A 15,216-nucleotide genomic window follows, 5' to 3' on the forward strand; every position below is an offset into this window, starting at 1 on the left:
CAGGTGAAGAACATGTATACTTCAGGTTACATGAAATAGAACGTCTCATTAAGAGGAAGCAGGCATTGGGAGAGGCTGAAAGCAAGAGACACAGAGAGAGACTTGGGCAACAGCTGCTTATTTTAGTGTGCATGACTTACTCTGTGTGCAAACTTCAGGGACTTGTTTTATAAAAACAGCCCCAAATGTTGATGGTGCTTTACATACTGAAGAAAAAACTCTTTCTTTACTTTTTTAAAATTTAAAATCTAGGGTTACTTAGACATATAAAATAAAGGAAATTCAACTTTTTATGTCTATTTCAGGAGCAAAAAATTCAGTGAATCAAGTAGCCACTGGTTATGTTACGCCACAATCCATTAAGAGCATCTAAGTGCACTGTCACAAATATCAGAAAATAGATACACTATAGCAAGCTTGCCCAACCTGCAGCCTGCAGGCTGCGTGCAGCCCAGTATGGTTTTGAATGCAGCCCAACACAAATTCATAAACTTTTCTTAAAACACTATGTTTTAAGTGATGATTTTTTTTTTTTTTTGAGACAGAGTCTTGCTCTGTCACCCAGGCTGGAGTACATCGGCGTGATCTCAGCTCACTGCAACCTCCACCTCCCAGGTTCAAGCAATTCTCCTGCCTCAGCCTCCCGAGTAGCTGGGACTACAGGCGCGCACCGACACGACCAGCTAATTTTTTTTGTATTTTTAGTAGAGACGGAGTTTCACCATGTTGCCCGGGATGGTCTTGATCTGACCTCATGATCCGCCCGCCTCAGCCTCCCAAAGTGCTGGGATTACAGGCATGAGCCACTGCGCCCAGCCTAAGTGATGATTTTTTTTTTTTTTTTTTTTTTAGCTCATCAGCTAACATTAGTGTTAGTGTATTTTATGTGTGGCCTCAAACAATTCTTCTTCTTCCAGTGTGGCCCAGGGAAGTCAAAAGATTGGACAGCCCTGTACTATAGGTTAATTTCAGAAGGGTAGTACATAGTAATTTTAATCTAGATAACTCTATCATTATTTGTATTTATTCAACCTGTCAATTTTAAGTATACTCAAAGCAGGAAGTGATGGCCACTCTGACCCCACCAGGCACTGTCCAGCTCAGGGAGCTGATCTTAAGATTCACATGACACTGTCCGGGCATTAAACAGCCCATGCCATACTCAGAGGGCAGTGCTACATTCCACAGTGCACAGTGGCCTCTATCTAAAACTTCAAGTGTTGGACATTAGCAGTGAGTAGTCAGCCTCTCCCTACAAGCCATCCTGATGACATCTACTGGCACTGAAATGAACTTGGGGGATATGCAGGTATTTGCAGTTTTATCCTGTATTTACTGTGTATCAAATCCAAGAAGCAACATGGTTCATGGCTGAAGATCCTGTATAGGAAGTGATGACAGATAACATTTCCAGGAAGTATACAAGGCTATAAAATGAGTTTTTGAAGGGTTTATTGGCATTCTATTAATAATACCAACTTTCATATGTATGCCATTTTCAATTTTTCCATAGAAGAATAATTTATGATATACTATTTTATTGTTACAGCAAACCTTTGGAATAAGTATGGAATCTCCTTGCATCATTATGTAACCAGGGGGGTTGTAAGCAGAGAAACTGCCTTCAGGTAGGCTCCATTGGGCAGGTATGCCATGTGTCATGACATGTGTGTCATGTGCCTTTGAGTCTTAGAGTCAAGAACATACAATCCAAAGAAAAGACTTTGATTCAATACTGCCCAATGTCAACTTTGTACACTATCTACCTTGTTTTCTGAACACACTAACTTTATCTCCAATATTGAGACATGCCTGTGTGTTACCCCCTACTCTTTGACATCTGTCATGCCTGTTAAGTTTGGGAAGTGGCAAGAAGTGGTGGGAGAGGAGGCCTAGACTGTAGGCCAGACCCTGCCTTTGCTTTCCCACTTAGGTGTCATCCTCTCATCGAGCCTGGTTTGTTCACTAATAAATCTGAGAGCAAGATGGCAAACACAACATTCTCACATAGACTAATAAAAAAAAATCTTGTCTTTGTCATAATCGTATGTTTGTACACTTAGGAGAGAGCAGGGGCTGGAAAGGGTGGGAGATGGGAGCAGAGCCTCGCTGGGCACCTGCCAGGGGCCCATCTGCTGTAGCCTGGAGGTCAACCCAACCCAACCCAACCTGGCTATTCCTCCAGCACCGCCCACCCCTAGCACTGCCCACACCCCTCCAGCACTCCCCACCCTCTTGGCACCGCCCACACGCTTCCAGCACCTCCCACATCCCTCCAGAACTTCTCACCCTCTTGGTGCTACCCACATCCCTGCAGCACCTCCCACATCTCTCTAATACTTCCTACTGTCTTGGCACCGCCCACATCCCTCCAGCACCTCCCACATCCCTCCAGCACCTCCCACCCTCTTGGCACAGCTCACATCCCTCTAGCATCTCTCACCCCCTTAGCACTACCCACACCCTTCCAGCACTATCCACATCCCTACAGTACGTCCCGCCCCCTTAAGCACTGCCCCCACCTCTCCACTGTGGCCCAAGCTCTACCTTCCAGCAGCCCTAGAGGAGGAACGGAGTACGTGAAATATGGCAGGATGGTGCAATTCACTCACCTCAGTTCCTCTCCTGACTGTGTCTTTTCTGCCAGCTGACTGACAGTGGAAGGGAGGCAGAGGACATAGTATTGCCAAACGTCAGGGGTTAGATTGGCAAAGGGCAAAAGCAAACACCCCAGGGTTGATAAGAAGGCAGAGAGGAAATAAAGATACAGAGGCTGAGTGTCTAAGAGTTCTGCTGGGAAGGACAAAGGAAAACGATTCCCTCAAATTTTGTGTAGGATGATTCATACTCCTTAGCATTCTTAAATTGTCCCTTTTTAATACACCTGAAATCTATGAGATTTCATAGGTTTTAGGAGAATTACACTTTACAAATTACTGTAAAGAAAAACTAACTCATTTACTCTTGGATTTATAAGAAATTGCTCATTCACAAGGAGTTTAAGTATCAGTAGGCATGCTGGAAAAAGCAAATGCTCAAATAGACCCTACAGCTGAATTAACCTGTAGGGGAAGCTCAAACAGATGTGTCTAAAACAAAACACCTGACTAAGGTGTTTACTCCCTCTAGCTCAGGCCAATAAAAATACCCTGACTTGTCTCATAACCATGTCAATGAATCTTTTTATGTGGCAAGGGTGGAGCCTCACCACATTTATTTAATTGCCAATTCTAAAATTTATGTGCCATAGTATTGTTACTTTTGAAAAAGTATTATTTCTCCTTGATACGGTTGCTTATTTATACGACCATTGAAAGAATTACTCTATTGTTCGTTAATATATAGCATACTTTAACTTTCCTTCATAAATTACAGTAATGACTTGCTAGTCAGAATACTAATAAATTTTAAAGGCTTGTTCAGTCTAGTGGTAAAATACAACACAGATGTTGGTCTTATTTACCTCTTAATGTTATTCTCTTTTGTTATTAGCTGTCATTCCTCAACAGTTTTTATACCTGCCACTCCAAGATATTGTTTTGAAACATTTACTACACCAAGAGAACAGTCTGGCAGCTAACTGGAATGAGATAATTTTAGAATAGGAAGGGGGTTCTAGTTGAGAGCAGTATTTTTCAGACATCTTTGAACCACAATGCTCAGTAAAAAACACAATTAACACTGGGATCTAAGAATCTATGTGCACACACACACAGCTGAAATATATTTGCCAAAGCAAGATTTTGCTCACTGTGTGGATATACTCTGTCCATTTCACAGCCGTGTCTCAATCTACAGTTTGAAAGGCAGAGCTCTAGAAAACACCTACTCTTTGACTTTAGAAACAGAGCACCGAGTTCCTAGAGGGTTGTGATTTGTGCGTGATGACCCAGCAAGCAGAGCGCAAAGCCATCTCACCCTGGGTGTTTTACCCAAGAGGAAACTAGCAGGACAGACAGATAATTCTGCTCATGGAATTGCTTACATATTCTAGCAACTGGAGTTCTCATATCGAGGTTAGATTTTATTTTCCTATTATAATAGCTAATACGTTAACACTGTTAAAATTTCTAAACACGTCTCATACAAGTACAAGTCAAATGTGAAAAAAGCTAACAACAGTTAATAAATTACTCGTGGCTTGATGGCTTATTTTGGCATATTAAGAACAAGGAAAACAACACGTTCTTAAACCAAAACTGAGATGTTAAAATCACCAGGTCTTTAGTTTAATCTTACTATTTTTATAATACATAATTTTCTTGCAATAACAAATTCCAGAGCTGCAGTTATAAAAGGGCTTCTTTTAAAACACCATTTTTTGTTATATCACTTTCAAAAAATTATTTAGAGCTTTGCCTCTACTTCAAAGTAACATCTCATTTTAAGTCAATCTCATTGCCAAATGTTCTCATTCTTTTCAAAACGTGGCCTTTCTGTGGCATATGCCACTTCTGTTACTCTCTTCTTGATGTTTCTCCTCTATGACAGCAATCTTTTATGGGCATTTTCCTAGAATCTATGTATACATCATCTGCTTGTTAAAATGTCTGTATTAGTCCATTCATGCTTCTAACAAAGACATACCCAAGACCAGGTAATTTATAAAGAAAAGAGGTTTAACTGACTCACAGTTCAGCATGGCTGGGGAGGCCTCAGGAAACCTACAATCATGGTGGAAGGGGAAGCAAACATATCCTTCTTCACGTGGTGGCAGCAAGGAGAAGTGCAGAGCAAATGCAGGGAAAAGCCCCTTACAACACCATCAGATCTCATGAGAACTCACTATCATGAGAACATCATGGAGGTAACCATCCCCATGATTCAATTCTCTCTCACTGGGTCCCTCCCATGACACATGGGAATTATGGGAGCTACAATTCAAAATGAGATTTGGGTGGGGACACAGCCAAACCATATCAATGACGTTGGATCCTAGGACTTTATTCTTATCCTTCCATCTCTCATTCTGTTCAGATCACCTTGTGGACTCAAGCACACTGATGGCTTCAACCACCACTCATTCCCCTCTATCAGATCTTAGATCTCAACTGGAGGCTCATATATCAATTACTTATTGGTCATTTCCACTTAGATGTCCCATAAAGCACCTGAAACTCAATGTGTGGCAAGTTGGAGTCATCACATTTCCTCTGGACACCTACTGTATTCATTCTTTAGAAGAATGGCATCCTACCAACCCAGACCTTGGCATTTTCCTAGCCACCTCTTTTTAGGCCCATATTGAATCAATTTCAACATTCTGTCACTCGGACCAGAAATTTCAGCCTCCCTTATTGTCATTGCCATTGTTCTTTGCTTTCTTGTTTTTTTTTTCCCCCTTAGCCTTGTGACTTTTGTGGATATTTGGTATGGTCTCCTTCACTGGGGTCTATTCCTCGGTTGTCGCTATCTTCATTCCAGCCTGTCATCTCTTTCAAAAAACATCCAAACACTTAACAAGTACAAAAGACCCGTACATGTCTAACTTTTGCTTACATATCCAAGATGGCCTGTTTCTGATTTTTCAAACTGTTGTCTTGATCATGAAATCCTTTCCTCAAAACACAACTAGGCAGAGGCCTAAACTGGGGCAAAGGATCTGTCCACACAGGTTCATAAACTGTGGTTTCAGATGGAACCTGTACACTCACATCTCCATCCCTGCAGGCAGCGCTCCCCGCTGGGCCCCTTTCCCAGTTCCGCAGCTCCACCTCCCTGATTCTTGCTGGCTGGGCTCCGCAGTTGCTGGTACCACAGCTCTATGTGTTCTTGTCTCGGTAGGCCAGGGGTTTAATCCCTGTGTCTTCCTCCTCCTGTTTTTCAGATTCAGAGTTATGGTTTTCTTTCTTTTTAGTTTTAGTATGAAACTGTTATTTGCAGAATCAAAAAGAGGGTATCAATCCTCTGAAAAAACATAGTGGAAGGCTTTGTTTCTATTTCGTGTAGAATGTTTTGTTCAATTAGATTTTTCTCTCTCTTTACAGCCTTTAAACAACATTTTAAGCTTTAGGCTATGATTCCTTGGTTTTTCCTATCCCTATATCCTTATCTGTATATCCTTGGTACCCAACACTATGCATGTCATAAAGGCTTTCCCAAAATTTGGTGGAGGAATAAATGAACGAAAGGCAATAAATAGATAGAGAATATTTCAAATAATTCCAGTGAAGAAAAGAAGAAAATACTAAATTTTACCTTTCATTAGCTGTTAGTGTTGTCAGTGAAAAAAAAATTCCTAATGATCTAGCCTAGGGAAAAAATGGGCACTTGAATCTGAAAATCTCATTTGATCTACACAAGATAGTATTAAACATTAAACATGTTCACTAGTAAATGCTATCTACCTGATTAAGGAAGAGCCCATTCTTAGAATAGCTGCATAAGAAGCCTTACTTTTCTATTTAATGAAGTGGATAATATTACCGTAAGGTCAGCATAACATTTATTTTGTAAACTCAGTAGTGGTATGTATTACACCATTTTGTAAAATATGTTCTTACGTGCCCTGAAATTTACTTCTCTGGTAAAAATTGAATAGCACAGGGAAGAGGCTCAAAAGGAAAAAAAAATACACTCAACTGTTTTATCAATTTTCTTGTTTAATGAAGAAATTGTACATTTACTATAGTTCTTATGTACAGGAAATTATTCTAGTGGAAATCTTCTTAAGTTGTTCTTCACCCAAACAAAACTCAATACACAACATCTAACTTCACACCCACACAGGAATGAAATCTAACCCTGCTCTGAAATTATTTGGATATGATATTAAATTGCAAATGTCTACTTAAAGTCACTAAAGTGAAGTGAAGGAACTTGTTGTCATCCTAGGCTACCCATGGCTGTTTTCAGTACATCAAAGGCAAATTATGTCTACTAATTCAAAGTAACGTTATGTAGAAAGAGTAAATAATGGTGAAATTGGCTGAGTGTCTGTAGAACCAGGAATAAAACAATTGTTTTGCCTTCATCCTCTGTCAAGTGGTCTTTAATTATCCCATTGCCTCAAGGTCTCTTTCTCTTGTTTCTACAACACAGAACTGCTCGCAGAGACTAAAATTTTCATCATGTACCCAAATTACCAGCATCAACCCTGGTCCACTACCTTGAATTGTTTATTGATTTTTTTTAATCCTCATCACAGCTATCACAGTAGATCTTGATTAAAATGTTAAAAAGGAAAAATATTCTGGACAAAAGCAGTGCACAGAAATACTGAAATGCCATTAAATACAGTCTCTAGAGAGATTAATGTCTGTCAGCTTTGAATTCAAATGTTGAAAATCTGTAATTGGGTTTGAAGTAAATAAAAGAAAGGGGTATATAAATGCATGTGTGTACTAGATCATCAGAGGACTAGGATATTTCCTCTTGGGGCCCTGCTTTGTTTCATCAATGAGCTAAGGCATGTGATAAACTTCAAGTATCATTAAAAATGGACTTTTTAGTAGGCACAATACATATAGCACTTCCGATTTTTTAATTTACCAAGACTCTCACACACACCAGATGAAGGCATTGTTGCTTTTCCAGGGCTAAGTCATTTGCTTCCAACAATGCCTTCATCTGTGTATGTGAGAATCTTGGTAAATTCAAATTTCTGAAGTGCTATATGTATTGTGCCTACTAAAAAGTAAAGGTATTCCTTTACAACAATGCAAAATGGACTAATACACTCAATCTCTGCAGCACTACCTTAAAGGAGTCACACATTCAAACTAGACTTTCACTGTACTTACTACTCAAGGCACTTTCCATAGAATGTTCATACAATTCCTCATACCAATTATTTTTGAGGTGACCATATTTTTAAGAGCTCAGTCATCAGTAAAGCTAATTTGGGTGGAAGTTAAACTAGACGATGCAACATGACCAGTCCCAGAAGGGGCCATCACTGGTTCTTCCAAAAGATGTCAACCAAGCTTCATGGTACAGAGCTGGTTCTTATCACCAGGAAAGATGACCCAACTCTAGGAAGCTGGCAAAAGGTGTCCTATACTCTGAAGATCTAGGAACTAAGAGGAAGGTAGGATCATTCAGATGAGATCTGAGCAATGTACTGGTTCAACTGAAACCTAGAAGTATTCTTCAAAAAAATCAATTACTTGCATAGCCATGTCATGTGATTGCTTTAAGTTAGTCACATATACCTTTCTGCTTATACCATTTAATCATTAAACGGTGACAATTTGTGAACAGGTACTTAAGCTTAGCCCAAATCCAATCAATTAACAAATGACTGGGAGGAATAGGTCTTGGCAACATCTTGACCCTGACCAAGTTTATCTACAAATGTATGCCAGTAATACATGGTTATAAACAGGAATTATTGACATAGAGTCCAAATTTAGTGCCTTCAATGTAAAGTCCCTGAAATTTTTCAGTGATCATAAAATGATCCAATACTTTAGCATTTCAGGAATGACATAATATTTTAGAAAGGTTTTGTCTGTGGTCAAGTCGAAAGATAAATTTGTGAAAGCACTTTAAGAATATCAAATTAACATAAAATATCAGCTACCATAATAATAAAGAGAAGTAGAGTCTTCCAGTATCAGTTCTGGAGTATCTGTATCAAGCATCTGGTATTCTGTCTGCTCAGGGTAAAATGCATGTGACTTGGACTGTGCCCACTCCAGGAAGAAGATAAAGAGTTTAAAATTTGGGGGTATTAAAAAATAAAAAAGGATCCTTCTCCCACAAATAGAAAGTTTGGTTGAATCATCAAACTGATTATATAGGGGAAAGGTGGTCTATTCCTTGGCTCTCTGATGTGAGTATAGCATACTTCTGTAATGTAAATAGTTGATTACTTCCCAGTCAAGATTAGCATGTTAGATTGTGTATAAATCTCTAATAAATATTTATTCTTACACTGAGACAAAGAAACTACCTGTAGAGCAAATGTCCTCAAGTAGGATAGCTGGAATCTGCCTTTAAAGTTAGCCACCAAGCATACCTATAGACTAATCATGTTAGTTCACTGATCCTATCAGTTAGTTCTCTCACTTGAAACTAAGGCTGGTGAATTGAACTTCACCACACTATTGAAAAGATAACAAAGGAATGTGGCACCCGCCAAGTGACTCAGCATGAGTCACTCAGGACACCTACTTGTCCACTAAAGGTAACCAGGAAGCATATAATCAAAAATATGCAGTAATATTGTAGAGCTATTCAAGAGGAGTTGATACTTGAGAAAATACCAAAATTCAGCAAGTGGTTTAGTTTCATCTCAAAACTTCACCTCAGCAAAAATAGCTCTGAGCTAATTATCTGCAACAGGAACTGTCAGTCTTTTTTTCTGGCAGCTAGTCTACATATATTTGATTCAGATCAATTAAGAATCTGTGGTTTATAAAACTTCCAAACTCTTGAGTTTTCTTCTTCTTAGTCAACCTCCTTAGAGCTAAAACGAAAGAATGTACAGCATAAGTAAAAACATTCTGTAATGGACTGCTGACGGAGCTTCTCCAACTGGAATGCTGAAGTTTTAAAAACAACTAGGTGCTCAAAGATATACCCCATCTATAAAGTCTTGACCAAAAAAAAAAAAAAAAAAAAAAAAAAGAAACTGAATCTAACTAAGCAAGCTCCTAGATCTAGCTATCAGATTGTAGGAAATACAGAGGACAAAGAAACATGTTAAATAACACAATAGGGTTGCTGTCAAGAAAACCCAGACTCCCAGGAACTCTATATGACAGACAGTCTGGTTACTTCAACAGAAATACACAAGGTTTATAAAAAGGGATTGAGTGAGAATCTATAGATTATAGACACTTAGGAGACATATAATAAACTGTAAAGTAAATAAACAACTACTGGAGAACAACACTTTATAAACTAGAAAGAAAAGGAAATTACCCAACAACATAAAGCTCATATATGAAAAACCCACAACCAACATCATACTCAATGGTAAATGTCTGAAAGTTTTTCCTCTAAGATCAGGAACAAGACAACCAGACTGCTTTTGCCACTTCTATGTAACAAAACATAGAAGTTCTAGCCAGAAGTATTAGGCAAGAATAACAAATAAAAGGCATCAAAGTTGTAAAAGAAGAAGTAAAATGATATCTGTTTACAATGACATAATTTTGTGTGTAGAAAGCCCCAAAGACCTCCCCCCGCCCCACCCCCCACCACACACACAGAGTCCGTTAGAACTAATGAATACATTCAGCACAGTTGCAGGATGAAAAAACAACACACAAAAATCAGCTGTGTTTCTATACACTAACAACGACTAAGCCAGGAAATAAATTAAGAAAATTATTCCATTTACAACAGCAGAAATGAAAGGACACAAATACTTAGGAATAAACTTAAATAGGGAGGGAAAACACTTGTACACTGAAAAATTTTAAAAAATTATTGCTAAAAACATTAAAGAAGATACAAATAAATGGAAAGACATCCCATGTTCATGGATGAAAGACATAGTGTTAAGATGTCAATACTATCCAAAGTGATTTACAGATCTAATGCAATCCCTATCAAATCCCCAATAGTATTTTTTTGCAGAAACAGAAAACTCCATTTTGAAGTTTATATGAAATCTCAAGGGACCTTGAAGATCCAAAACAATTTTAAAAAATAACAAACTTGGAAGTGTTACACTTGCCAATTTCAAAACTGATTACAAAGACACAGTAATCAAAACAATGTGGTTCTGGCAAAAATACAGAGGCACAGACCAATGGAATATAGAGAGAGACTAGAAATAAACCCTCACACGTATGATAAGATGATTTTCAATAAGGGTGCCAAGACCATTCAATGAGGAAATAATAGTCTTTTCAACAAACGGTGCTGGGGAAATTGGATATCCACATGCAAAAAATTCAAGGTAAATCCTTACCTTACACCACATGCAAAAATTAACTCAAAATAGATCAAAAACCTAAATGAAAGACCTAAAATATAAAATGTTATAGGAAAAGCTTCATGACATTGGATTTGTCAATGACTTTTTGGATATGACACCAAAAGCAAAGGCAATAACCAAGAAAATAGATTCAAAACATCAAAATTAAAAATTTATATAATCAAAGGAAACAACAGTGAAAAGGCAGCCCACAAAATGGGAGAAAATATTTGAAAATCATATATTTAATAAGGGGTCAATATTCAGAATATGTAAAGATCTCCTATGACTCAATAAAAAAAATCCTGATTTAAAAAATGGGAAAAGGATCATCTCTAAAGAAGTTATACAAATGGTCAAAAAGCACACGAAATATGCTCATCATCATTATTCATGAGGGAAATGTGAACCCAAACCACTGTGAGTTATCATCTCACAGCCATTAGAATGTCTACTATCAGAAAACGAAAAACAGAAAATAATAAATGTTGATGAGGATGTGGAGAAACTGGAATCCCTGTGTACAGCTGGTGGGAACATAAAATGCTGCAGCTGGTAAGATAAACAGTACAGCAGTTTCTCAAAAAATTAAGTATATAATTACTATATGATCCCAAAATTCCCCTTCTGATTATATACCCAAAAAATACTAAAAGCAGGGAAGACATTTTGCATACTCACATTCATAGCAGCATTATTTAAAACAGTCATAGGTGGAAGCAACTCAAATGTCCATTGATAGATATATCAAAAAAATAAAATGTGGCATATACATACAACAGAATATTATTTAACCTTAAAAAGGGAGGAAATTCTGACATGTTATAACACGGATGAACCTTGAGGACCTTGTCCTGAGTGAAACCAGCCAGTCACAAAAAGTGAAGTACTATATGATTCCACTTATATGAGGGTATCTGCAATACACAGAGACAAAAAGAAGAATAGATGTTGCCAGGAATTGGGGGGAGGGGAGAATGGGGAGTTGTTTAATGGGTTTAGACTTTCAATTTTGAGAGATAAAAAACTTCTGGAGATTGGTTTTACAACAATGTGAAGGTACTTAAAACTACTGAACTGTATACTTAAAATGGTTAAGAAGGTAAAATTTTTTATGTGTATATCAAAATTAAAAATAAAAATTGGCCAGGCACGGTGGCTCATGCCTATAATCCCAACACTTTGGGAGGCCAAGGTGGGTGGATCACCCGAGGTCAGGAGTTCAAGACCAGCCTGACCAATGTGGTGAAACCCTGTCTCTACTAAAAATACAAAATTAGCTGGGCATGGTGGCACATGCCTCTAATCCCAGCTACATGGGAGGCTGAGATAGGAGAATCGCCTGAACCTGGGAGATGGAGGTTGCAGTGAGCTGAGATCACTCCATTGCACTCCAGCCTGGGCAACAAGAGCTAAACTCTATCTCAAAAAAAATAAAAAGTGTAAAATAATTTTAAATATAACTATTGGTTAGACATTTAATGATATTACAGAATTATTTTTAATTTCACTAGATGGCTAAGGTGCTGAATACCATTTATTACTTCTATTCTAAACAATTCTTTTAATGAATTCCTAAATACATACTCAACTCTATACAAATTAAATAATGTGATATCTGGGATTTGTTTTGAAAAATCATCCTTGGACAGGACCAGGAAGCAGAGGGATATGATAAAGATATACATAAACAAGATTGGCTAGGACTTGATGTTTGTTAAAGCTGGAGTGGTTACATTGGGTTTCATTATACGTACTATTCTATCTACTTTTCTATGTTTGCAAGTTTCTATAATGAAAAGTTTAAAAAATATATAAAAATATTCACTAAGACAATACTGGCTGTTTTTGGTGGTGAAACTATGGATTAAAAATATTTATTCTGAAAATTTAAAACATGTGCAAGCCATACTTTTAAAATGCCAAAAACATTTTAAAGGCCATAATGCAAAAGCCTGCCAAAGTTCCTCAGCATATCACCTTTTATTGAAAGGAAGGTGCTACGGCATACTTGGGTAATCTGTACCCAGATATAAGTGAGGATTTGGAATATACACAAGAATGTATGTCAGATGATGCTTGGCCTCTATTCACTCTATTCATTTTTACCATATGGGATGTTCTTTTCTAGGAACCCAGAGGAACTCCTACATTTTTGAAGCCACAAGATCATCTCATACATTTAGGAATAGCGGTGTTGAATTGCAATGCTGATCAGCTGCAGAGGAGAAATCCCAGTGTAATTTAAGAAGAGCAGTAACCCTAGAAACATTTCATTTAAGGCCCCTGGCATTTATTTTTTGGTTGTATGGCTCCTGTGGATCCTGATTTTTTTTTTTTCTGATTCACAATGCTAGTGTTATCATCTGACATCCTATTACTGGCTATTTCTTGCTAGTTAAATGATGTAGCTACTAGGGAATGGGTCTCATGAATAATACAGAGAGACTTGTTGCCTTCTTAGCACTGTTATTTCTTTGGAGATTCTGAAGTTTTACTCTTAGTGGATTTAGAGTGGCATTAGTTTAGAATAGTTTTACCCTAATGACAGACTATTACTGAAGATTCATTCATCCCCTACCAACAGCCTCCTCTGTTAATTTAAAAGCTCCTTGAAGGCAGAAATTTTGGCTAGGCACCCACTACATTACTGTTTATGTATTCTATAAATCATAAAAGAATGACTTTCTGAATGACTCATTAGTGTCAGGCCAGGAAACAAATGGTGACTCAGGCAGGAGAGAGGTGTGCAGCCAGGCATGTGTTCTGGGTACTGGAGTCCATATAACCCTGGAGGTTTTGTGTGTGCAACTTGAGAAGGGTGCCATTTGGTGGTACAATTTTCTGAATTACTTCATGGATGTTTTTAATGATCATTTATCCACAGTGAAACTCATCTCTGCTAGAAGCCTAAGGTTCCAAGTACCACCTGATACTTCTATCGTGGAGTCTTATACTTTGGGTAGTCCTAACATGGAGACCACATGGTATTAGCAGGGGATCTTACCCACTACAGAAACCACCAGGAATTTTTCTAGGTCCCCAGGAAGGAGGGGAAGGGAGTACATTCTCACATGCCATTTTGCTTTATACTAGTGACTAGGTTAAACTTTATGCTGCTCATTTTATTTTGTTGACCATTTATGTGGAGAACTATTATAGTTACATTTGCACTGCTAATTCTAGTGTTTGTACATGATATTTGATCTTAACTATCTTGTAAATAAGCACTGTGAAAACTGTTTTGAAGGGGGTATGTATTTATCCTCAATTCTCTTGACCTCTTTGGAAAGTTAAATGTTTTATGTTGTAGTCATGTTCGTGAGGCAGCTTACAAACATTGAGGAAGGGAGAAGAGGTAAAATCTAATTTGACCAACTGGACAGCTGAAGCTAATTGTGTCACAAAGTTGCTTAGTGACCCCATTCAGAGTGCTTGAGAAAAGGATTGGAATGTGGAATTTATAGTGTTTTTTTAAAGAAAAATGTAAAGCAGCCAGACACTATTTTACTGATAGTATTGGGTAAGCACACATCATTTTTCCTATAAATTCAGCAGCTTTCTCCCTATAACAACAAAACACCTTTTTTACCCTGAACTCTGGCTATGGCCAACCAAGCCAGAGCCTTATCACATTCTTTTGGTACCACTAAGGACTACAGTCAATCCTCCCTCTCCCGCACAGCAGACTAGAGATGCCCGCCCACCACAGTTCATGTCATACCTTATTACACAGATGCCAAAGAGCACCAAGAGTCACCTGTGGACACACTGGTATCTGTCCTAACTTCTCTTGCTGTCTTTTACCAGTTCAGTGAGTTAACATTCCTGGAGCTCTCTACTGGCCCCATACCATTTAAGCACAGTATTCTGGCAAAATGCATAAAAGAAACACATAAGACTCATGAAAGTCCCACAATTCAGCCTGCTGGAGAAAGGTAGAGTTATGCATTGAACTAAAATGATCAGAAAGAGGCCAGAAAAAATGAACACTTCTCACTTCCTGGCTTCAAATGACAATGTAGTCAATTTTTAGTGGCAAACACCAACCCCTCACAGACGTGAGGCTGATTCAGAAATGATCTTCTTGACCCGTTTTTATTTACTTTCAGTTTAGATAGTTCACGGTCTTTTGAGACTCAAAACAGATAGAAAGTTGAAGGAAAACCTGTTATTTATCTCTTTTGGGGCTTTTAGAGTGGATCCAGAATATATTTCTGAGTATAAAAACAAAATATCTCTTCTCCTTTCTCTAGAAACGTTAAAGGTAACCATCTTCTAACCATGAAAGTATCTCTCCCTTTTATGTAACTATGTTTTAAAAGATACTTCCCAAGATTTTT

At 38.0% G+C, this 15,216-nt stretch overlaps 1 protein-coding gene across 10 annotated transcripts in view; it reads right to left on the minus strand.

The window, feature by feature from the left end:
- Positions 1-15,216, minus strand: part of EYA1 (EYA transcriptional coactivator and phosphatase 1) — a 357,217-nt gene that overhangs the window by 47,279 nt on the left and 294,722 nt on the right. The window lies entirely within an intron of this gene.

Source organism: Pongo pygmaeus, chromosome 7, assembly GCF_028885625.2.
Source record: "Pongo pygmaeus isolate AG05252 chromosome 7, NHGRI_mPonPyg2-v2.0_pri, whole genome shotgun sequence".
Classification (NCBI taxonomy): domain Eukaryota; kingdom Metazoa; phylum Chordata; class Mammalia; order Primates; family Hominidae; genus Pongo; species Pongo pygmaeus.